General features: G+C 38.4%; 1 pseudogene; it reads right to left on the minus strand.

The window, feature by feature from the left end:
• Nucleotides 1–6,617: 6,617 nt before the first annotated feature.
• LOC132523142 (acyl carrier protein, mitochondrial-like) overlaps nucleotides 6,618–24,674 on the minus strand; it is a 35,233-nt pseudogene continuing 17,176 nt past the window's right edge.

The following is a 24,674-nucleotide window of genomic DNA, read 5'->3' on the forward strand; positions in this document are numbered from 1 at the left end:
TTTACAATGTGTCATCTGCAGTGTTGGAGCTCAGTGCCCCCAAGGAGCTCTGAGTCAAGTTGGGAAAAGGAAGAAGAAAAAAGAAGCCTTAATACAGCACCTAAATTACAACTACCATTCTGAATACTTACAATTTCAAAAGGCCATACTTGAGTGTTTACAATGAGCTCTCCACAATTAAACACTTATTGTGTACCATCTAGGGTGCCAATTAGAAATAAGCAAGTTCTGACTAATAGTCATTAAAACAATACAGGTTTTTATTAATTGATTTATTAAGAAGTCTGGTAGTTGACAATTCCAGGGCTGGTTTTGTGGCTCAGTGATGCCATCAAGGACCCAGGATTTCAGGACTTCCCTGGTGGCGCAGTGGTTAAGAATCCGCCTGCCAATACAGGAGACACGGGTTTGACCCCTGGTCCGGGAAGATCCCACATGCTGCGGAGCAGCTAAGCCTGTGTGCCACAACTACTGAGCCTGCGCTCTAGAGCCCGCGAGCCACAATTCCTGAGCCCATATGCCACAATTACTGAAGCCCACGTGCCTAGAGACTGTGCTCCACAACAAGAGAAGCCAGTGCAAGGAGAAGCCTACACACCACAACGAAGAGTAGCCCCCGCTCACCGCAACTAGAGAAAGCCCGTGCACAGCAATGAAGACCCAACGCAGGCAAAAATAAATAAAAATTAATTAATTAATTTTAAAAAGAAAATGAGGACCCAGGATTTTATCTATGTGCTTGCTATCTCATGATTTTAAAATGGTTTCTGTAGCACCAGGCCCCAAATGCTCACACTAGTGTCCTAAGGCGGGAGAAAGGGTTCTGTAAAAGCCTCTGTCTTTTTATCAGAGACTTAACTCTGTGTCAGGCATTGTGTTTATCTCAGTTAATTTTCACACACACACATGCAAATAACATTGAAAAAGTTATAATATTGTCTACACCTTACAGATAAGGCAATCTAAGGATTATTTAATTTGCCCAAGATATGGGCCCAGAATTAAAACTCAGGTCTAAAATATTCCAAAGGGTGGGACTTTAACCACCGGAGAGCTATAAAACCACTTTGCTGAAAGCTATAATCCTTCCGCGGTGAAATCCAGGCAGCCATCAGGTATTTGTAGCCCTGTGACATAGCAGGTGAAACTACTTTCCCCCTTCATTTAACAGATGAGGGCCCTGCAGCCAAGAAGACAGGGAGTCCTCCCGGTTCATCCCACCCTAGACTCCAGCTCAGGTCTCCTGCTTGGCTGTGTAGAAACTTCTCTCTTTATCCCTCCTCAACTTAATTCTATTTCAGTCTAGGAAAGGACAAGACTAAGACGAGCATACACTTTAAATATTCCAGGGGGCCGGTGAGGTGATAGAGGTGCAGTGGGATGCATTGCTGTCATATCTCAGGCAAGGCTAAAATACCAAGAATTTTCCTCCTTTTCCCAAAAAAACATGCCATGAAAGGAACCACTTCAGGATGCCGTTGTCTTGCTATGCAGGAGTCAGGAGTGGGGGGTGGGAGGGAAGAAAAAAGAAAAGAAAGTAAAAGAGCCTAGAATGTCTTTCAATGTTTACCAGCAGCAGAACTCCACCACTCTCTCCCTTTTAACCACTGCTTACAGCAGAGACTGTTTATCCGTTACCTTGGCTTCTTTCATAAAGACCTTGACTCCTCTGGCTGGACAAGGGCAGATGAGCCAGAACGGTGTGCTTACGTTTGCCCTTCCTCTAATGTGTCTTCATTTCATTTTCATTTTTTCTTGTTCTTGGCTATGCTGTTGTCACTTTTTCTGCACCAGATTTTAATACCTTCAAGACTCATGATTGCTTTGTTTTGATAGTAATATTCAATTAGCATAGGGCCCTAGGGGCCCTCTCCAAAGTCCTGTCTTTCTTGATGCCTCATCAAATGTAATTTAGGAATTGGGGTGGGTGATGGGGTAGAAGCTAATAAAGAATTATACCACCATAATGGAAAACTTAAGCCAATCATATTTTCACATAAGTTCTGAAAATCTTGAACTATAGGGAGATTGTAGCAGGCATATTGGGTTCTTAAATCAGCCTAATTTGCCAGACAAATTAGATAATTAACAGAGATCTTCTTAAAGGGTTATTAGCAAAGTTAGAGCTGAACATGTGACAATTACAATACATGTTTTCCTCATAAAACAGCCAACATGATGACTAGTAATTAACCTAGGAACTGACAGAGGATTATTTCTTCTGTTCCTTTCCCAAATGGAATTGTGCCACAATGACAAGGAAAGCCCAAGAGATGTTGATTTGTTCATATAATATATTACTTTCATATATTTATTATTTATGCCATACCTTTGTCCAAAAACATCTATCTGGCACTCCAATGTTAATAGCATCAGTAGCAAGAAATCTTATTTATTTCTCATAATCTGTGGTGAGATGATTCCAAATAATGTCTCCTAGTTGTAGAGATAATATGTCTAGATGTTTTTTCTTAGAACAGGAGGTATAGATAATATTTTTATTAAACAGAAAGTAACTAGTGTTGAGCACATACACTGTGCCAGGCATGGGACTAAGGGACTTCTAATTATCTCATTTAATTCTTCCAAAAACCTTATGAGGTAGTTTTTATGAATCCCATTTTGTGGAGAACTCTGAAGCTTAGAGAAGGAAAATGATTGGAATCAGATTTATCTGATCTGCAAGGCTATGTTCTTTCTTCTACGTCACAGTGCATATGCACACACACAAACACACGTATGTGTCGATTTGTATTTGTGCTGAAATTCTTCTGATTTGACATAAGGTAGAATATGATGAATGATCCACTTAGTTGCGTTCTTCCAGGATCACACATCCAGAAGTCGCCACACACAGGCCACACCATGTTAATTTGTGATCCTTCCAAAATACCTAAATGTGTTGGTGAGACACATAAGTTGTCCCTTTTTCCCTAATAAAATGTCAAGTTTTTTTACCCAAGTTTACAAAGGGAGTCCCATAGTGCAGTAGCTAATGAAGCATGTCTCAAGATGGCTTTGCCCTAATGAGACAGATTTTAGGGACCATTCTCAATATAGATAAGGTACTGCCAGAGCTGAGGATATCACCAAATTCTTGTTACAAAACAAAACTTTTATATTCGGGGTTTATATTTCCATCCCCAGGTATAGACAGACCAAACATTCCCAGTATATACTCTCTTTCTGAGGGAGTTTACAAGTAACAATTGTATATATTTAAGGTGTACATAATGGTTTGACATATATATGCATAGTGAAATGCTTACTACAGTCAAGCTAATGAACATATCTCCCCACTTAGTTACCCCTTTTTCCCCTTTTTTATGCATAGAGCATCTGAAATACACTCTCTTAGAAAATCTCCAATATTAAGTTTATTATTATCTATAGTCATCATGCTGTATATTAAATATTTATACTTATTTGTCCTACACAGCTGCAAATTTGTACTCTTTGACCAATATCTCCCTATTTCCCCCAACTCTCTGTCGTTGGTAACCACCGTTCTACTCTCTGCTTCTATGTATTTGACTTTTTATGTTCTACATATAAGTGAGATCATGCAGTTTTTTCTTTCTTTGTCTGGCTTATTTCAGTTAGCATGATGTCCTCCAGATTCATCTGTGTTGTCACAAATCGCAGGATTTCCTTCTTTCTGCAGCCTGAATAATATCCTATTCTAGCTAGCTAGCTACCCAGATACAAATATTACATTTTCTTTATCCATTCATCTGTGAAGGTACACTTAGATTGTTTCCATATCTCGGCTACTGTGAATAATGCTACAATTAAAATGGAAGTGCAGATATTTCTTCAATATAGTGATTTTATTTCCTTTGGATATATACCCAGAAGTGGGATTGCCGGATCATATGGTAGTTCTATTTTTAAGTTTTTGAGGAAACCTATACTTTTTCTTTTATTTATTTTTATTTTTCCCTATATTTTCATAATGGTTGTACCAATTTATATTCCTGCCAACAGTGTACAAGAGTTCCCTTTTCTCCACATCCTCACCAACACTTGTTATCCTTTGTCTCTTTGACAATAATCAGCCTAACAGGTATCTCATTGTCATTTTGATTTGCATTTCCCTGATGGTTAGTGAGCATCTTTTCATATACCTATCGGCCATTTGTATGTATTCTTTGGAAAAATATCTATTCAAGTACTTTGCCCCCTTTTTTTGTTGTTGTTTGGTTTTATAGATTTATTTTCAAAGGGCAAAAACACTTAAGACGATTTAAGTACAAGTCTAAACAGAATTACTCTGTCAGAGTCAGCAATGATGTAGAAATGCGTTCTCACTTCCAGACATGCGCCAGCATCTCCTGAGTTGTTCTCTCAATGAAGAAAAGGGGTCTGAAACCCACAGCCAACATCATCTCGATGGTGAAAAACTGAAAGCATCTCCTCTAAGATCAGGGACAAGACAAGGTTGTCCACTCTTGCCACTATTATTCAACATAGTTTTGGAAATTTTAGCCACAGCAATCAGAGAAGAAAAAGAAGTAAAAGGAATCCAAATTGGAAAAGAAAAAGTAAAGCTATCACTGTTTGCAGATGACATGATACTATACATAGAGAATCCTAAAGATGCTACCAGAAAACTACTAGAGCTAATCAATGAATTTGGTAAAGTTGCAGGATACAAAATTAATGCACAGAAATCTCTTGCATTCCTATACACTAATGATGAAAAATCTGAAAGAGAAATTAAGGAAACACTCCCATTTACCATTTCAACAAAAAGAACAAAATACCTAGGAATAAACCTAACTATAAGACCCTGATGAAAGAAATTAAAGATGATACAAACAGATGGAGAGATATACCATGTTCTTGGATTGGAAGAAGGAACATTGTGAAAATGACTATACCACCCAAAGCAATATACAGATTCAATGCAATCCCTATCAAACTACCAATGGTATTCTTCATAGAACTATAACAAAAAATTTCACAATTTGTATGGAAATGCAAAAGACCCCGAATAGCCAAAGCAATCTTGAGAAAGAAAAATGGAGCTGGAGGAATCAGGCTCCCTGACTTCAGACTATACTACAAAGCTACAGGAATCAAGACAGTATGGTACTGGCACAAAAACAGAAATATAGATCAATGGAACAGGATAGACAGCCCAGGGATAAACCCACACACATATGGTCACTTTATCTTTGATAAAGGAGGCAAGAATATGCAATGGAGAAAAGACAGCCTCTTCAATAAGTGGTGCTGGGAAAAGTGCACAGCTACATGTAAAAGAATGAAATTAGAACACTCCCTAACACCATACACAAAAATAAACTCAAAATGTATTAAAGAGCTAAATATAAGGCCAGACACTATAAAACTCTTAGAGGAAAGCATAGGCCGAACACTCCATGACATCAATCACAGCAAGATCCTTTTCGACCCACCTCTTAGAGAAATGGAAATAAAAATAAACAAATGGGACCTAATGAAACTTAAAAGCTTTTGCACAGCAAAGGAAAGTATAAACAAGACGAAAAGACAACCCTCAGAATGGGAGAAAATATTTGCAAATGAAGCAACTGACAAAGGATTAATTTCCAAAATTTATAAGCAGCTCATGCAGCTCAATATCAAAAAAAGAAACAACCCAATCAAAAAATGGACAGAAGACCTAAATAGACATTTCTCCAAAGAAGATATGCAGATTGCCAGCAAACACATGAAAGGATGCTCAACATCACTAATCATTAGAGGAATGCACATCAAAACTACAATGAGGTATCATCTCACACCAGTCAGAATTGCCATCATCAAAAAATCTACAAACAATAAATGCTGGAGAGGGTGTGGAGAAAAGGGAACCCTCTTGCACTGTTGCTGGGAATGTAAATTGATAAAGCCACTATGGAAAACAGTATGGCGGTTCCTTAAAAAACTAAAAGTAGAACTACCATATGACCTAGCAATCCCACTACTGGGCATAAACCCTGAGAAAACCATAATTCAAAAAAAGTAATGTACCACAATGTTCATTGCAGCTCTATTTACAATAGCAAGAACGTGGAAGCAACCTAAGTGTCCATCAACAGATGAATGGATAAAGAAGATCCATATATACAATGGAATATTACTCAGCCATAAAAAGAAATGAAATTGAGTTATTTGTAGTGAGGTGGATGGACCTAGAGTCTGTCATACAGAGTGAAGTAAGTCAGAAAGAGAAAAATAAATACCATATGCTAACACATATATATGGAATTAAAAAAAAATTTTTTAATGATTCTGAAGAACCTAGGGGCAGGACAGGAATAAAGATGCAGACATAGAGAATGGACTTGAGGACACGGGGAGGGGAAGGGTAAACTGGGACAAAGTGAGAGAGTGGCATGGACATGTATATACTACCAAATGTAAAATAGATAGCTGGTGGGAAGCAGCTGCATAGCACAGGGAGATCAGCTCGGTGCCTGGTGACCACCTAGGGGGTGGGATAGGGAGGGTGGGAAGGAGACACAAGAGGGAGGAGATATGGGGATATATGTATATGTATAGCTGATTCACTCTGTTATAAAGCAGAAACTAACACACCATTGTAAAGCAGTTATACTCCAATAAAGATGTTAAAAAAAGGGGGGGTCTGATATTTTATTCATATGCATCCTTCTTATCTGCAATGTAATCTACAACTTCTTGTGGGCACATTAACTTCTCTGCATCTACATCAAGAATTTCAAACCCAAATTCATGTTCCATGGCCATTATAATCTCCACTCGGTCCAAACTGTCTAAGCCCAGATCTTTCATAAAATGGGAATTTACTGAGAGCCTTTCTGGGTCAATCTTGTCATAGAGTTTCAAGACGTAGAGGACAGGGTCCTTGATTCCCTCTAATGTCAAAGGAGTGCCTCACTATACTGGGGGCACAGCTGTGTAACTCCAACTGGAAACTGCACAAGCAGTGAGGCCAACTGCGGAGCCCCAGGCCTCCTCTGGGCCCCCGTGGGGAAAAGGGTAGTGCTGAGTGGCTGGGCCATGGCCAGCATGAGCAGCCTGGGCAGCAGCACAAAGGCCGCAGGCAGTCGGTGGACACAGGCGCAAAGGACACTAGCTGCCCTGACTATGCCGACCCAGGATGCCCACTTTTTAATTGTGTTGTTTTTTGCTATTGAGTTGTATGAGTTTCTTATATATTTTGAATATTAATCCCTTTTCAGATATACGGTTTGCAAATATTTTCTCCCAATCATCATTGCCTTTTCATTTATTGATTTTTTTCCTTTTCTGTGCAGAACCTTTTTAGTTTGATAGAGTCCCATTTGTTTATTTTTCCTTTTGTTATGTAAGCATTTGATGTCATATCCAGAAAATCATTGCCAAGACCAGTATAAGGAGCTTTTATCCTATGTTTTCTTCTAGAAGTTTTATGATTCCAGGTCTTATATTTTCTTTAATCCATTTTGAGTTGGTTTTTGCTCATGGTGTAAGATAAGGGGCCAATTTCATTCTTCTGCACATGTGTATACACTTTGCTCAGCACTATTTATTGAAGGCTATCCTTTTGTCATTGTATACTTTTGGTACCTTTGTTGAAAATTAGTTGACTGTATATGCGCAGGTTTATTTCTGGGCTCTTGATTCTCTTCCATTGGTCTATGTGTCTGTTTTTATGACAGTACCATACTATTTTGATTACTATAACTTAGTAATGTAATTTGAAATCAGGAAGTGTGATGCTTCCAACTCTATTCTTCTTTCACAAGATTAATTTGGCTATTTGGAGACTTCTATGGTCCTATATAAATTTTAGAATTTTTTTTTTTATTTCTGTGAAAGATGCAATTGGAATTATGGTAGTAATCACATTGAATCTTTATATCTCTTTGGGTAGTATAAATTTTTTAACAATATTAATCCTTCCAATACATGAAAGTAGGATATCTTTCCATTTATTTGTGACTTCGTCAATTTCTTTCAGTGTTCATAGTTTTCAGTGTACATATCTTTCACATCCTTGATTAAATTTATTCCTAAGTATATTATTCTTTTTGATGCTGTTGCTAATTTTAGCATGATGTGTCTCATTGTATGGTCTAGTTGTGAATCCCTCTAAATAACATGGAGAAGAAATGATAAAGAATGACTTGAATCTTATCCATTTTCTTAGGTTGCCTTTATAATTCTTCCTCCAGGAACCCTTCCATCTGCAAGCTGGATATGATTTCTTTTTCCTCTGAATTCTGTTTTGTTAGAACAGTGTTGCTCTAACGTTCATGTGCCTTTGAATTACCTGGAAAATGTGTTAAAATGCAGCAGATCTAGGGTGGGATCTCTGATTCTCCATTGCTATAAAGCTCCCAGGTGATGCTGATATTGCTGGTCCATAAACCACCCACTGAGTATAGCAAGAGTTTTTGGAGCACTGGCCACTTCTTGCCTGTATTACAATTACTTGTTTGTGCGTCTGACTTCCTCAGTTGGATTGTAGTAATTTTATTGATGATCTGATTGTAGCTTCTACAGTTACTTCTCAAGAATTTCTCTAACCAATCTAAACAGACATTCGGTGACTCTCTATCACCTAAGCTTGTTTTAATCGCCTAACAGGACTTATCCCCTTTGTTTGTCTACTCCCTTTATTATAAAGTAAGAGCGTGATCCTTTCAGCTGGAACACAAGCATATTACCTGGCATAGAGTCGGTACTTGGTAAATATGGTTTATGGAAGTGATGAGCAAACTTTTTTTTCTTACTTCCAAGTTCATCTCCCTTATATATAATGGCAGATACAACCACAATGGAGTAACTGTGATGGCTTTCTGTATTAAAGTTCATCATTTTCTGTAATTCATAGGCACTATAGGAAGGCAGTTAGACTGAATTGAAGGTTGCTAACAAGACAGTTTTAAACAAAAAGCCTTTGTGTATCAGTGTGAGTGTGTGTAAGTATAAAATATATATAATATAAAAATATAAAATAAATAATACATGTTTTCCTTTTCCCAGTTGGGTCCCTATTCCACCTTCCCACCTGTGATTTTTTTTTTTTTTTTTTTTTTGAGATTCTTGATTAGAATCAGGTAAAGAACAATCTCTTTCCTGGGCAGCAAAAACCCAGTATTGATTTTTCTTTATTGACCAATCATACATTGCAGTATAAATATTTATGATGGTGGCACATAATAAAAAAATAAGTTAAATACCACAGAGGAAAATGAAATGTAAATGGGAAAGGATTTCTCGTGGGTAATACATCACTTTATAATCTTACGTTACTCTGAGAAGCACCCAAAGGCTTTTGAGGATCAATGCTCAGATTACAAGACCTCCATCATCACAAACAGACATTTGCAATTTGGTCTCGTGTCCTCTTGGGGATCACTCACATCAGGTTTATTTGGCGATTTAGCAAGTGAAATACAATATATATGCAAAACGCTTCTAAAGTGGCCAGGTGTTTAAATGGAACTCTTCTAATATCTTGGAGCATTTTTGTAGATTCCCCCAAATGTCAGAGTTGAAAGGAGCCATGGAGATGATTATTCCAAGCCTCTCATTTTATGGTGAGAGGAACTGAGGTGCAGAGAGGAAAAAAGCTGGCCTCAGGTCACACAGCATGCTGCTAGATGAACAAGAATTTCACGCAGCTCCTACTTCAGCTGTTTCTCCCGATCGTGTCTCCTCCATTAATTCTGGAGAAGGAAGGTTTGGCGAAGGTAGGCAGGGATGCAGTAGGAGTCGAGTGTGGGCAGGTCAGCTTAAATACTCAGCCAGACAATTTTAAAATCTCAAAGGACACAGCAAGCAGCAGCTCATTCTCTTCTGGAATTATTACTGACTTGGTTAGAATTTATGGAGACAGCCATTTCTTTTGACATCAGTTTCTCTTTTATTTACCTCAAAAGGATGGTGACTGATACTGAAAGGTTTTGAGGTCAAAAAGGTCCTTAAGTGTTAGTGACAAAGATCTTTAAGGAAAGGTGAATCCTCCCCAACACCCTCTTCCCCATTCTTCAGTCTTCTTGAGGCAAGTAGCTTCCATTTTTGTAGACACAGATCATTTTTTGATAATTCAGAATGCTGGAAGATGGGAAACCCCAATAAATAGCATGGACAGAATTAGAGATAATTAACATACAATGTGTGTGTGTGTTTGAATGTGAACAATATTAGTAAAATAAAATTTATTTTGTACAGCTAAAAATAAACTATGCATTTATCTTCTATACTACAATTTATAGGAAAGAGAAAAAGAGCATAGGATTTTCAGTCTGTACCTTTGCCCTTCTTATTAACCTTCAGTCTCTTCACAGTGATTGTAGTAGGAGGTGTACAATGTCTCTCTTTGTCATTAACCACCCAAGCACACTTACTGAATAGGACTCCCAAACTGCAAATGGGTATGAAAAGACCTCAGTGAGAGAACACTAAGGATCAGACATACATCTAGTCTGGGTAGATATTTCAACCTCCTTATTCAAAACTGCTGTATTTGTCCTCAGATAGAAATGCCTTTTCAGTGAAATATATGTGTGTGTGTGTGTGTGTGTGTGTGTGTGTGTGTGTGTGTGTGTGTGTATGTATATATACACATATATGTACGTATATGTATGTTTTTTGGGTTTTGTTTTAAGGAAAGGACAGGAGGAAGTAACAGCTGCTTTCATGCATTGAAAATGCAGCTATTCAGAGTAACTTGAGTATTCATACCAGATCAGCGATCCGATGCAGTTTGAGATTTGACAGAATTCCCTCAATAGCTCTAAAACCAGAGTCCGGATGATGAGAAGGGTACCTGATGTTTGAATTGCCTCTGTAACTACATTTTTTAGCTCTTTCAAATTGCTGCTTGCTAATATTTACAGTTCTCTGCAGCCATAATGTACCACCACGGGATTTGGGAGGAGATCAAAGAAGCAGGAAAGAAATTGCTATTCCCAAATTCTTACCAGTAAAAGATCGGTGCATGTCAAGTAGCTTTTAATGTCCACAAACCCAGTTCAGTATATACACAAGGCCATCTCCATTAGCAAAGCCTACACTTTCTTCATCTAAAATCTGTTTAACTCCAAAGAGGAAAGAAACTCTGCTGTGAATCTTAATAGTCCTAGACATTAGCCTTCAAAGGAACTTCTTAACTTTTCAAGTCCTTTTCACATTGGTTACAAGATATAAGTGTGCCTTTTGTTAAGAAACCTTGCTCTACATAAACCCCTACTTTTACTTAAATAATGAGGTAGGTGCAGGAAAATAGAATATCTCGAAGGATTCTTCACTTCTGAAATAAGTCTTGACAAGGTGCAGAACAGCATGTATAGCACATGTTACCTCTTATCTAAGATCCACATATGCACATACATAAAAATAGAAGAATAAGCAAATTAAAGCTGTTATCTATAGGGAGGAGGAGGGAGACAGGTAAAGGTTAAAATAAAATCTAACTTTGTCTGAATATATCTCATTTTGTAAACAGGACTTTGGAGCCATGTAAATATTTTAAATATTTTTTTTAAATCAGAAATAAAAATGGCAATCCATAAAAATCAAATAACAATCCACCAAAAAGTAAAATGGAACAAATGGATCTGTGTGTTAAGTCAGTGACTTAGCTACACATGGAAGACTCATTTTAATTGACTATAAATAGGATAACGTGGTAACATATACCAAGGAGAACATGAACTGCCAAAACAGTCTTGCTTGCAACAATGATATTGATAGTAATAACATTGGCCTCCTTATTCCAATACTATTATCTTATAGTTGTATAAAGCAAGTAAGTATTTAAAAATCAATATTTTTTCAGCAGATGAGATAAAAATTTAAAATCAAGATGTTAACCAAACCACAAATTGTCTACATGTGGTTGGAAATAGAAAAATATTTTCTCTTAAAAATATATATATTTCCTAGCTCTGTCCACTGAAAATACTGAGAAGCAATGTCCGATCCATAATGACTAGCAGTGACGATCACTGTTAGTTCCCAGATGGTGTTGTTTCAAAATGCGATTTCCCACCAAAAAAAGAAAAAGTGTACCTTGGAGAAATAATTAATTCCCCAGGTCTCGAGTCAGGAACATGAGAGGAGCCTGGGACATCTTATCACACTAGATGGGTAGGATGGGGGTGGGTGGGAGGGAGGTCCAAGATGGAGGGGATAGAGGTATACATAGAGCTGATTCACTTCATTGTAAAGCAGAAACTAACATAACATTGTAAAGCAATTATACTCCAATTAAAAAAAAAAAAGTAGGTCTATCAATGAATGACATTGGATCAAAAGGACTCATGAGCTACCATTGGCCAAAAATAGAACATTTGGGCCACAAAGAGAATAATAAATGAAATAGATTTAAACATATAAAATATTTTATAATCCATGAGCTCATAAAGATATTTTTAAACAAAAATCCCAAACTCTCATTTATTGCCTTTATAAGTGTCAGCTTACTCTGAAAACTGTTAAACATGGGGAAAGAATCAAGCATTAATGTATCTTTCCTATAAGAACTGTACCTCACGTATCCAAATAATGTGAAAAGAAAAGCTTTCTTTATAGACCATGTACAGCTATTAAACACAGGAGTAAAAAGAAATCAACGTTTTAGCACCTTTCATGAAATGATGAACGATCATCAATGGATTCTCAAACCTTAGGTAAAAAGCTGATAAGGAAGTTTGAAATAGCTGGATCCAGCTGAAAACACCTGAATGTACTGATCACTCTTAACATCACTGGAAGAGACATTATCAGACATTCATTTTCTTCTGATGTGATGTAACAGAAACTATAGAATACCTCCATAAAGTATTCTTGCCTAAGAATTAAAGTAAAACTTATTAGTTCATAGAAAATACAGGACCAGGGTAAGATATGAAGCAAGAGTGCAGTCTAAAAATCCAGAATAAGGAAAATTCTGTGGGAGCAAAGTGCGAGTTTCTTCAACAAATAAGTTATACACAGGCTCACATGTATGGGCACACACGTACACACAGAGGGATGGGGAAACTGTAAATTAAAATAAATTCAAGAAACATATTAATATTAATTGTTTTAGGTATTGTTTGGATCTTGCTTTGAAAAAATATGGTAAAATGATATTTATTAAACAATTAGGGAAATTTGAACATTGTGTATTTGGTAATGTTAAGGGGAAAATTGGTGTAATCTTAGTATCATGGTTATATTTTTAAAAACAGTTCTTAACTTTAGACATACATAAGTATTTTTGTGAGAGATATATAGTATATTTGCAATATTCTAAAACTTGTTGAAGCTGAGAACTCTTTATACAAATCTTTCAATTTGTGTATATATTTGACTATTTCCATGACAAATAGTTTTTAAAATGCTAAAATAGGACTTAACACAGATTCTTTAAAATATTAAACTACTTTAGGATATTAGTACATTTTTGAAAGCAAATGAGAGAAACCCACTCAAACTAGTTTAACGGGGGGGGGGGGAAGGAAATATATGTGTTTATATTCCTGAAAATTCCAGAGATGGAGCTGTCTCAGAAACTCTGAAGATTCAAATGTCTAGATGTTCCATTTCTTCCCCTTCTCTCTCCCCATCTCCCTCTTCCCCTCCCGCAGTATCTCCATCCCTCCTGTGCAGCTCATCCCCTTTCTCTCCTCTAGATTCCACCTCGTACAAGTATTACACAATCCTAGTTCAGCCACCCCTGGAAAAAAAGAGAGGAGCTCTCTCCCAGTGAAGGTCTTACTGGTTTCTGGTATAGAAAGTTGAGTTGACTTGATCACACTCCCCAGTCACGGCTCAATCGCCTCTAGTCCATTTAAGGACCCTCACTAGTTTACTTTATCCTAATTTATCTCTCTTTCATCCCTAATCCCTACTAGCATTTATGTCCCCTGATCCTCAGCAAAAATACTGATTCAAAGTTTTAGTTATGTATCCTTTTGTCTATGAGTAACTTTATAAAATACTTATTGTGGTTTTGAATGCATATATACATGGCTGTATATCTCATCTGAAACTAATCTTTTTGCCTTTAAAACTATATATTTTTAAAAAATAACTAATTTTATTGGGGTCTGTTTACATACGGTAAAACACACAGATCTTAAGCATATAGTTAAATAAGTTTGACAAATGTATATTTCCATGTAATGGACACGCTGATCAAAATATAGAACATTTCCATCTCCCCAGAAAGTTTCCTTCTGTCCCTTTATAGTAAATCCCCAGTTAGATGCAACCACTGTTCTGATTTCTATCACCAAAAATTATTTTGCATGTTCAGTGAACTTCATAAGCATGGAATCATAAAGTATGTACCCTCTTCTGTCTGGCTTTTTTTATTCAACTTACTATCTGTGAGATCCATCCAAGTTTTGGCATATATTAGTACTTTTAAAATTATTTTACTGCCAACTCATATTCCACAATAAGGATATAACAATATGTTTTAAAGATAAGTATGTGTGTATCTAGTCATTTGCTTCTCGCTGCTTCACAGTATTCTGCAATATGCATCTTCCATATTTGACTCATCCAGTCCCCTGGTCATGAGCTCTTAGGTTGTCTTCCATAAACTGCTAGCCCAAATAATGCTGTGACAAACAACCTTGAGTGTATCCCCTTTGAGAGCTGTGTGATAGTTCTCTGGAGCTTATAAGCATCCTTAATTTCATTAAGAACTGTTGCACTGTAGAATGCTCACATCAGTTTACATTCCCTTCATCAGTGTTCACAGGCACCGTTTCCCAGTATGATGGCCGTGTATAGCATCACAGTAAGGTAAGTAATGTTAACCAACTTTCAATATTTAGAGCAGCGCTTTCCAATAGAAAGTTTTGTGATGATGGAAATAGTCTGTATCTTCATTGTCCAAAACAGTAGCTCCTAGCAACACATGGTTATTGAGCACTTGAAATGTGGCTAGTGTGACTGAGGAACTTCATTTTCAACTTTATGAAATTGTAATTAATTTAAATGTAAATTAAATAGCCACATGTGGCTAGTGGGTACCATATTGAACAGTGCAGATTTAGAGTCAACCAGGATGATGAGATTGGACTCAGTTTCTGAGTCTAGTTGGAAGTCCCTGGAAAGGGATTCAAGGGAATGACATGGTACAATTTGTGTCTTAGAAAGATCATTCCAGCTGTGGGAAGGCATAGGTGGAATGGGGTTCAATAGAAGTCAGGAAATATTGGTTGGGATGATATTATAGTGACCTTAGCTTAAAAAGATGGTGGCTTATGTAAGAGCAGTGGAGACTGAGAGAACAGAGAGAATCAAGAGCTTAGGTGGAAGCACTGACCGGACTTGGAAACTGACTTGAAATAGTAGATTCAAAAAAAAAAAAAAGAAAAGGAATAAGCAAATTTCAAGTTCCTTGCATATACAATAAGATACATGGCTGTACATAGTTTCTGATGAAGAAGGTCCCAGAAAATTCACATGGAAAATCACCCATCAGCCAGAAGTGGTGACGGAAATTTAGTCAAGGTCCTTTGAGTCGTGGGAAGATTGTGGAGCCAGATTGTCTCCGGGTCTGGAACCCCATCTGTTACTGCTCTGGTTTCACCAAGGCTCATGCCCAAGGTCACCTGGATCCATCCCATACCATCTTTTGCTCAGTCATAGGCTGACAGAGTTCAGCACAAGAGGAATGAAACGACCTGGAGAAATCTGTAAATATCTGGAAGCTCTGAGGTTGACACAGAAGGAAAAGTCTGGGAACTGATATGCATCCATTGTTTAATGTTGCAGGCAATTAGAGATCACAGGAGCAGCTGCTATGGTTAAACTGTTAAAAACTCCAAAGTAAGTGAAACAGAACATATGGGATAGGTTTTATCTCCAAAATACTGCTTTGAGGATAATATTGACATAATTTGCCTATCACATTTTCCCCCTTTGAAATGATTTGTATAACATTTCCTAGAAATAGGCTCCATATGTGTGTTAGCAATTGGTGGAAGAAACTCAAGCTCATTGAAGGAGAGCCAGCTACGAGAGGAGTCATGAATCTACCACTGGAGCCAGGCGGCATTGCTCTTCCTGGAAAAGGTAGATTGTCAACAGAAAGTCAGTAAAGGGAAAAGGAGCTAGGAAATGGACAGTCAATGAGTCCTTTCTGTATGCTAACCACTGTATGATAATACTTCCTAGGTATTTATTAACAGCTCCATTTTATAGATCTGAAAACAGAGACTTAAACAGAGGAGGCAGTTTGCTCAAAGTCAGACAGATAGAGAGCGCCAGATCTGGAATCCAGACCAGCCTTATTTGACTAAAAAATAAACTTTAGACAAAAAATCTGCCTCTGGATCTGGACAAGCGTAGTGATTCCCAAAGTATTATCTCTGGACTCGGAGCATAGACCTCACCTGAGAATATTCTATGAATATGAATCAGTTTGGACCTACTGAATCAAAAATGCTGAGGGTGAAGCCCAGAAATCTGTTTGAACAAGCCCTCTGGGTAATTCTGATGCCCACTACTGCTTTGGAATCACCGGATAAGTTGGTATTTCATCAATTATATAAGAGGCAGTTACTCTGGAAGGTTACAGTCTGAGGAGGATGTATCTGGGAGGATACAAAGAAATATAACACATGTTTTCTACACAAAGAGTAATTTTAAAACTTTTGGGGAAACATACATTACTGAAACAACTCAGTTTAGTGGAAAGTATGCTAGGTAATTTTGAAAACTTGTTTCCAGTCCCAGATCTGATACTAATATGCAGGTTGGCTTTGGACAAATCATTTAACTGCTATGTATTTCCTTTTAATCCCAATTAAAATGATAATAGTGGTGGTGGTAATGGTACATTTTCAAGGCCCTTAAGCATTTATAATGCCTTTATTTTAGAGGTAGGCAGGACAGTGATTAGCCAAAAATGAAAGGTGTTTACTTAGAAAATCTCCAATATTCCTTACAGCTTGACTTTCTAGTAGACTTCTCATATTAGTACACCGAAAATATACAGAATAATAGATGGCTAAGTCAGTGGTTCTCAAACATGATTGAACTTCAGAATCACCAAGGAGCTTAACAGAAAGTAAAAAACATCCAGGCCTCTCTCCCCAGAGCAATACAGTCTGCTCACATCCCTTATATGTGGCATATAGGGAGAGAAAGAGGTGATTAATGGCCTTTGGGTGATTCTAGCATGCTTCTAAAGTTGAGAATTATGGCTCTAAGTATTCAGTAAATCTAAATGAAGGAGAAGTCCAGGTGGTCAACAGTAATTTGGGTCTAGGCACCCATTTTCAGTGACTGTCCATCATCTATGGGGAAAATCTAGTTTACTTAGCCTGGAATTAAAAGTCTTCTATGCTTTACTTCCTGAGTACATTTCCTGCTTCTGTTCCATTAATCACTTCCATAAACCTTTGCTTTAGCCAAATGAGACTACTTGCTCTTCTCCAGCTATTCCTAGATGACACATCCTCTCTAGTTTTAATAGTTTTATTTCCTATGCCTGCTTTCGTCTATTGAAAGAATATCCTTCCTCCACAGCACAATTCATGTGTTGTATCCTTCATAAAGCCTTCCTTGTGTCGTCAACTGGTGAGCATCTCCCCTTCCTCTGATGGCATGTCCCATTCTGGACGCTGTATCTTTTTAGAATGTTGTCGACTGCACAGGTATAAACCAGCACTCTCCTGAACAAACTGTAATACATATTCACCTTAGTGCTAAAGGGAAAAATCAAAATACCAGACTCTTGAATCACACGCATTATTTTGCATCTGAGTTACTTTTCAAATAGGCAACTCCATGTAAGGAGCTCTAGGGCAGGGCACAGAGGGATTTGTGTGTTTAACGATGGATGATCATTTCTTTAAAGCAAGAACAGTTGAAAAAAACATAGAATATTGTCGACTGCAGAACAGAATGCCTTGTCTCAGATAGTTTCAATCATAAAGACGATGCACCTCAATCCTGAGTTAGGACAGCTGCAGGTCAGTTCATCGAATAGCTCAACAATATCATAAAAGACACAGGCCCTTTCCACCTTCCACATCTTCCATCCTAGCTCTGGTTCCCTTGGTAAATCTAAAACAGCCACCACAGTTCTGTCACTTACAGACATGACTATCTCCAGTGGGTGAAAAGAGCTTTTGTTGACGTTGGTTTCTTTTTAAGAACAAGGGAATCTTTCCAAGAATCTGACCATCAGACTTTTTCTCATGTTTCACTGGCCAACATTATGTCACATGCTCATTCCTAAACCATTCACTGGCAAGGGGAGTGCAGTTTCTGGGACTGGCTCATTGAAGCACATGTTTAGTAGAAGGATTTCCTGAACAAAACTGGACTGCTCTTAGAAAGGAGGAGTCATGGGTGTTGATGAATGGTGCTTGACTAAGCTGCTAATCCTTCTCTGGAGCAAGTAAGCCCTTTCAATGTATATTACAGTTGTCTGTTCCCATGTTTAATCTCCTATTAAACTTAAGTCTCCTTGAGGACAGGTTTTTGTTTTATGTTTAAAGGCATGAGCTTTGGAGTCAGACAAACCTGGGTTGAAATTAATGTGACAAACTCATTCCAGTTTGCCCCAGACTTTCCTGATTTTAGCATCCAAAGTCACGTATCCAGAGAAACCCCTTAATCCCAGGTAAACCACGACAGTTGGTCACCCTAGCTGAAATCTCATCTCTACCATGTACTAGCTGCACAATCTGGAAGTCACTTATTTAATCCCTCCACGTTCCGTTCAAGAAGTACTCCCTGAATGCCCACCATGTGCCACACACTGTTTCAGAAAGTCCGCCTTGTTTTTCTGACCACCTTGGCACTAACTCTCTGCTTTCCCGCAATCGTGCTAAGGTTGCCCCGCGATTGCCTCGTGTGTGACCCTCTCTCTGCACTGCATCACTCAGAGATGATGTCAGAGGAAGCCTGGCCATCTGACGAATGGGGCTTGGGAAATCCCCAGCAGTTTTCAGACACTGTTTCTGGCTTGAAAAACAAAAACACCCGCAAAACAGCCAAGGGTCCCAATCTACTCAGGGAACATGCTGTCCTCTCCTGTTTGCAGGGCCATTTCTTGGACAAGCAGTGGCTCTGTTTGCTGGACTTTTGGCCCCGTGCAGTCACTGTGAGGCAAGGCACATCTCACACAAACAGGCCAGTGAAATGAGGTAATTGTGGCTTTCGATGAATGCTATTTCTGTCTCCTGGGCTATGCTGGCTGGGATGTGAAGAGCGAGAGCTAGTCTATCAGACATGTTACAGCTCTCCTCACAGAGTGGAGATAGATGACCCAGGAGTGGGAAAGCCGCCTCCTGTTTCTCCTCCTAATGATGAGTGAATACTGCACACATGCACCATTTTCAAACAAGACCTGCTCCATGTTGGAAATCCCTTCCAAATGCCAGAACTTTTCCATTTGGGCATCGAGTCTGTCCTTAAGTGTGATTTAATAGAGCTGTACTGAACATACCATGTGCCAAGCATGTTATAGATGCCATTCATTTCCTCTTCACAAGGACCCTCAGAAACAGACACAATTAGTATCCGAGCTGTAGAGAGGAGCAAAGTATGACTCAGAATGATGAGGCCCCCTGTCACAGCACTAGCATGTGCAAGGCCAGCGTGAGCACGCAAGTCTACTCTTTCCATAGCTAGAGCTGTTCCACTGCACCACTGTTAATTTTAGCCATTTGTGTTGGATTTTTGTCCCCTGAAATGTATTTCATCCTTTCATGCTACTTCGAAATGGGAAATAGAATAACGAGATTTCTTTCTAACACTTTTCACGGCCACATTCTGTACCAAAGTACAGTGACAACTTCGACTGCTTGACCTAGAACCCAATTTTTTCACATTCGATTGTTTGTTTGGGCTGTGTTTTTTTGTTTTGTTTTTGTTCCTTTTATCTTCACTCAGGTATTCAGTTTCCCGCCACTTGTTGAGGTTGTTGATGGATCTACTCCTCAGATTCCCTTACCACCATTCCTCATTGAATGTTTAGTTTTGGTTGTTTTAATAAATCAACCAAAGAGTCACACAGAAGTAAGTTGTTATATAAAGTGTAAATAAGCTCTCCTCTGGAACCCAAGGGACTATTTTATGGTTAAAAGATGGAGACTTGGTTTAGTAGGCACTTTTGGTTATCTAGAGAAAGATGTTTCTGGTTAAGACTATTTGGTGAAACTATTATTCAACATAGTTTTGGAAGTTTTAGCCATGGCAATCGCAGAAGAAAAAGAAATAAAAGGAATCCAAATCGGAAAAGAAGTAAAACTGTCACTGTTTGCAGATGACATACATAGAAAATCCTAAAGATGCCACCAGAAAACTACTAGAGCTAATCAATGAATTTGGTAAAGTAGCAGGATACAAAATTAATACACAGAAGTCTCTTGCATTCCTATATACTAACAGCAAAAATTCAGAAAGAGAAATTAAGGAAACACTCCCATTTACCACTGCAACAAAAAGAATAAAATACCTAGGAATAAACCTACCTAAGGATACAAAAGACCTGTATGCAGAAAACTCTAAGACACTGATGAAAGAAATTAAAGATGATACAAACAGATGGAGAAATATACCATGTTCTTGGATTGGAAGAACCAACATTGTGAAAATGACTATACTGCCCAAGGCAATCTACAGATTCAATGTAATCTCTGTCAAATTACCAGTGGTATTTTTCACAGAGCTACAACAAGAAATTTTACAGTTTGTATGGAAACACAAAAGACCCTGAATAGCCGAAGCAATCTTGAGAAAGAAAAACAGAGCTGGAGGAATCAGGCTCCCTGACTTCAGACTGTACTACAAAGCTACAGTAATCAAGACAGTATGGTACTCGCACGAAAACAGAAATATAGATCAATGGAACAGGATAGAAAGTCCAGAGATAAACCCACACACATATGGTCACCTTATCTCTGACAAAGGAGGCAAGAGTACACAATGGAGAAAAGACAGCCTCTTCAATAAGTGGTGCTGGGGAGACTGGACAACTACATGTAAAAGAATGAAATTAGAACACTCCCTAACACCATACACAAAAATAAACTCAAAATGGATTAAAGACCTAAAAGTAAGGCCAGACACTGTAAAACTCTTAGAGGAAAACATAGGCAGAACACTCTAGGACATAAATCACAGCAAGATCCTTTTTGACCCACCTCCTAGAGTAATGGAAATAAAAACAAAAATAAACAAATGGGGCCTAATGAAACTTAAAAGCCTTTGCACAGCAAAGGAAACCATAAACAAGAGGAAAAGACAACCCTCAGAATGGGAGAAAATATTTGCAAATGAAGCAACTGACAAAGGATTAATCTCTAAAATATACAAGCAGCTCATGCAGCTCAATATCAAAGAAACAAACAACCCAATCCAAAAATGGGCAGAAGACCTAATTAGACATTTCTCCAAAGAAGATGTGCAGATTGCCAACAAACACATGAAAAAATGCTCGACATCACTAATCATGAGAGAAATGCAAATCAAAACTACAATGAGGTATCATCTCACACCAGTCAGAATGGCCGTCATCAAAAAATCTGCAAACAATAAATGCTGGAGAGGGTGTGGAGAAAAGGGAACCCTCTTGCACTGTTGGTGGGAATGTAAATTAATACAGCCACTATGGAGAACAGTATGGAGGTTCCTTAAAAAACTAAAAATAGAACTACCATATGACCTAGCAATCCCACTACTGGGCATATACCCTGAGAAAATCATAATTCAAAAAGATAAATGTACTCTAGTGTTCATTGCAGCACTATTTACAGGACATGGAAGCAACCTAAATGTCCATCAATAGATGAATGGATAAAGATGAGGCACATATATACAATGGAATATTACTCAGCCATAAAAAGAAATGAAATTGAGTTATTTGTAGTGAGGTGAATGGACCTAGAGTCTGTCATACAGAGTGAAGTTAAGTCAGAAGGAGAAAAACAAATACTGTATGCTAACACATATATTATGGAATCTAAAAAAACGGTACTGATGAACCTAGTGGCAGGGCAGGAATAAAGACGCAGACATAGAGAATGGACTTGAGGACACAGTGAGGGAAGGGGAAGCTGGGCCGAAGTGAGAGAGTAGCACTGACATATATACACTGCCAAATGTAAAATAGACAGCTAGTGGGAAGCTGCTGCATAGCACAGGGAGATTAACTCAATGCTTTGTGACCACCTAGAGCGGTGGGATAGGGAGGGTGGGAGGGAGGCGCTAGAGGGAGGGGATATGGGGATATATGTGTACATATAGGTGATTCACTTTGTTATACAGCAGAAACTAACAACATTGTAAAGCAATTATACTCCAGTAAAGTTTTGAAAAAGAAGAATGTTTGGTGAAGAATGGGCTTTTTGGAATCAGCGTGCTAGAGCCAACTCCATCATATTCTAACTCAGAGAACTTCGGCATCCATTTAGCCTTCCAAGATTTAGTTTCCTTATCAGAAATATGGCAAATATGTATGTGATTTTTGCACATATAACAAGATATAATGTATGAGGAAGAATTCAACAAAATGTCTGATGCCTTGTGCAAGCTCTGTCTATGACAGCTATGCCTTATTATTGAGAATTGCTATTTATATCTTTATGTCAGCTACTCAGAGCCTTTCATTGCCTATCCATAGGTCATGCACTGTGTTAGAAATTGTTATTTTTGAGTAAGTGAGATATTGTGCTTATAAATGTATGTGCATGTTCATAGCACCATTTCCATAAAGACATCCCATGCTCTTTCTCGTCCAAGGAGAGGTGGAGATGGCCATTGTGCCATCAGTTATGGTATCTGGATGACTTGAGTTCAAGCTTCAAGCTTCAGACATGCTCAGGATTCAGTCTCTGATCCTTTGCCACGATGCTCTTTTCCCCTCACTTCTCTTCTCTCTTCTATTCCTCAGCTTCACTGGTTTTCCAATACTGAGCAATTTATGAATCTCTTTTATTTCCTGACTTTTTCTAACCATGTCCTCAGGGTCTCACCTTCCACTTCGAGGAGTTAATCAGGGTACTTTAATAGACAAACATTTCCCACCCCAGGAGGGATTTTCTTGCCAACTGTTTGGTTAATGTATATATTTCTTCCCTCTACAATTAGAAGGATGTGCATAATTCAAGAGGTTACTAACTACCTGAGCCACATTAAGAGGCAGGTGGGGAAGTTAGAGAGGGCTTCACTAAGCATATATTATTTGAGCTATTTGAGCTGAACCTTGAAGGATGAGATAACCAGGTAGTCAGCCCTAGGTCACTGCTCCCCTCAGGGCTATTTCAGGCCGCAATGAGATAGACCCAATTAGGTGAGCTCCCAGCATGCTCAGAGGGAACATTCACCACCAGCAAGGACCATTAGAGTTAATAGAAGTTGCAGACTCAGTGAAGGGCTCATGAAGGGTGAGGAAGGGAGTGCTCCTGGATGTTTGCTCTGAGTTGGAAAACAGTGTTGTGTGTTCATTAAAACAACATCAAAACAAAAGATCCTCTGGGAAGTCCTGGTAACCAAGGTCATCAGTATTAAGAAAGCAGAGCCCTAGTCCCTGGGCAGATGTTCTGTCGTGAAAAAGCCCCATTTAGAAGTATTGATGAATTGATCTATATCGGGATTTTTTTGTCTGTTTTTTTAATGTTTAAAACACTGGTGGTATGTTTACATAATTGGAAGGAGGAGGCGGGAAATGGAAGGAAAGCCACATTATTCTCTTGGAAAGTGCTTTTGGATGAGCAAAACAAGGGCAAAACCTTGGCAAGGAGGGTTTTGGGAGTTTTGCTCATAGAAGCACCAGACTAGGAGAAGGTTTTATATTTGGAGAGGATATCAAAGTAAATCTCAAGAGGTATGGCAGCTAAGGATGGACATATTCCTGTAAGTCTGGCATTGTATCCGTGTCAGCCAAACAGCAGACGCTATGCCTCCTCAGGTCCAGATTCCCTCTTACCCACCCAGTCACCCACACTTGTAAACTTCTGTATCATCTTCAACTCCCCTCATCCCTCCCCACTCTCACGCTAATCTCCTAGTTCTTTATCTCTCCTAAATATGTCTTTATTCCGTTGAATTCACTCTCCCTAGTGCTATTACCCTGACACAAGTCACATTTATATTTTTGCTTAATTGCCCTGCTCATACCTTAAAGTTTGACTTGCATCCAGAAGATTCAAGCATCTTGTTAAATTGCAGATTCTGATTCAGTAGCTCTGGGATGAGGATTATGCATTTCTAAGAAACTCCCAAGTGATGTCTGTACTGTTGGTCGGAGAACTGCACTTAGAGTAGTGAGGCACTAGGGGCAGGACCAGGTCTTGAACCCTCCATAGCCCATGTTCCTACACTACCCCAGGCAACCTTCTAAAGGGTTTGGGGAGTAGACTTTTCTAGGGGACCCCAGAAGATGAAACAAGAGCTGCTGGATGGAATTAAAGCAAAATCTTGATTAACTGGAAGATGATTCTGACATCAAGAGCTGATGGACGATAATATGGGCTGTATTATGAGATGAGTACCCTTCATTATAAATATTCAAGCAAAGACCAAGGAGTATTTTCTAACATTTTACTAAGAACATTTCAAACATAAAAGTAGCAGGGATAGCACATGCCTCTGTCCTGGATTCTAAAATTAGCATCTTACTATACTTGCTTTATCCCATAACCATTCATCCATTCATCCCTTTGTTTACCTGACAGTGCAGTGTTGTTTTTTATGCATTTCGAATTAAG

This window comes from Lagenorhynchus albirostris, chromosome 7 (assembly GCF_949774975.1).
Source record: "Lagenorhynchus albirostris chromosome 7, mLagAlb1.1, whole genome shotgun sequence".
In the NCBI taxonomy this organism is placed as follows: domain Eukaryota; kingdom Metazoa; phylum Chordata; class Mammalia; order Artiodactyla; family Delphinidae; genus Lagenorhynchus; species Lagenorhynchus albirostris.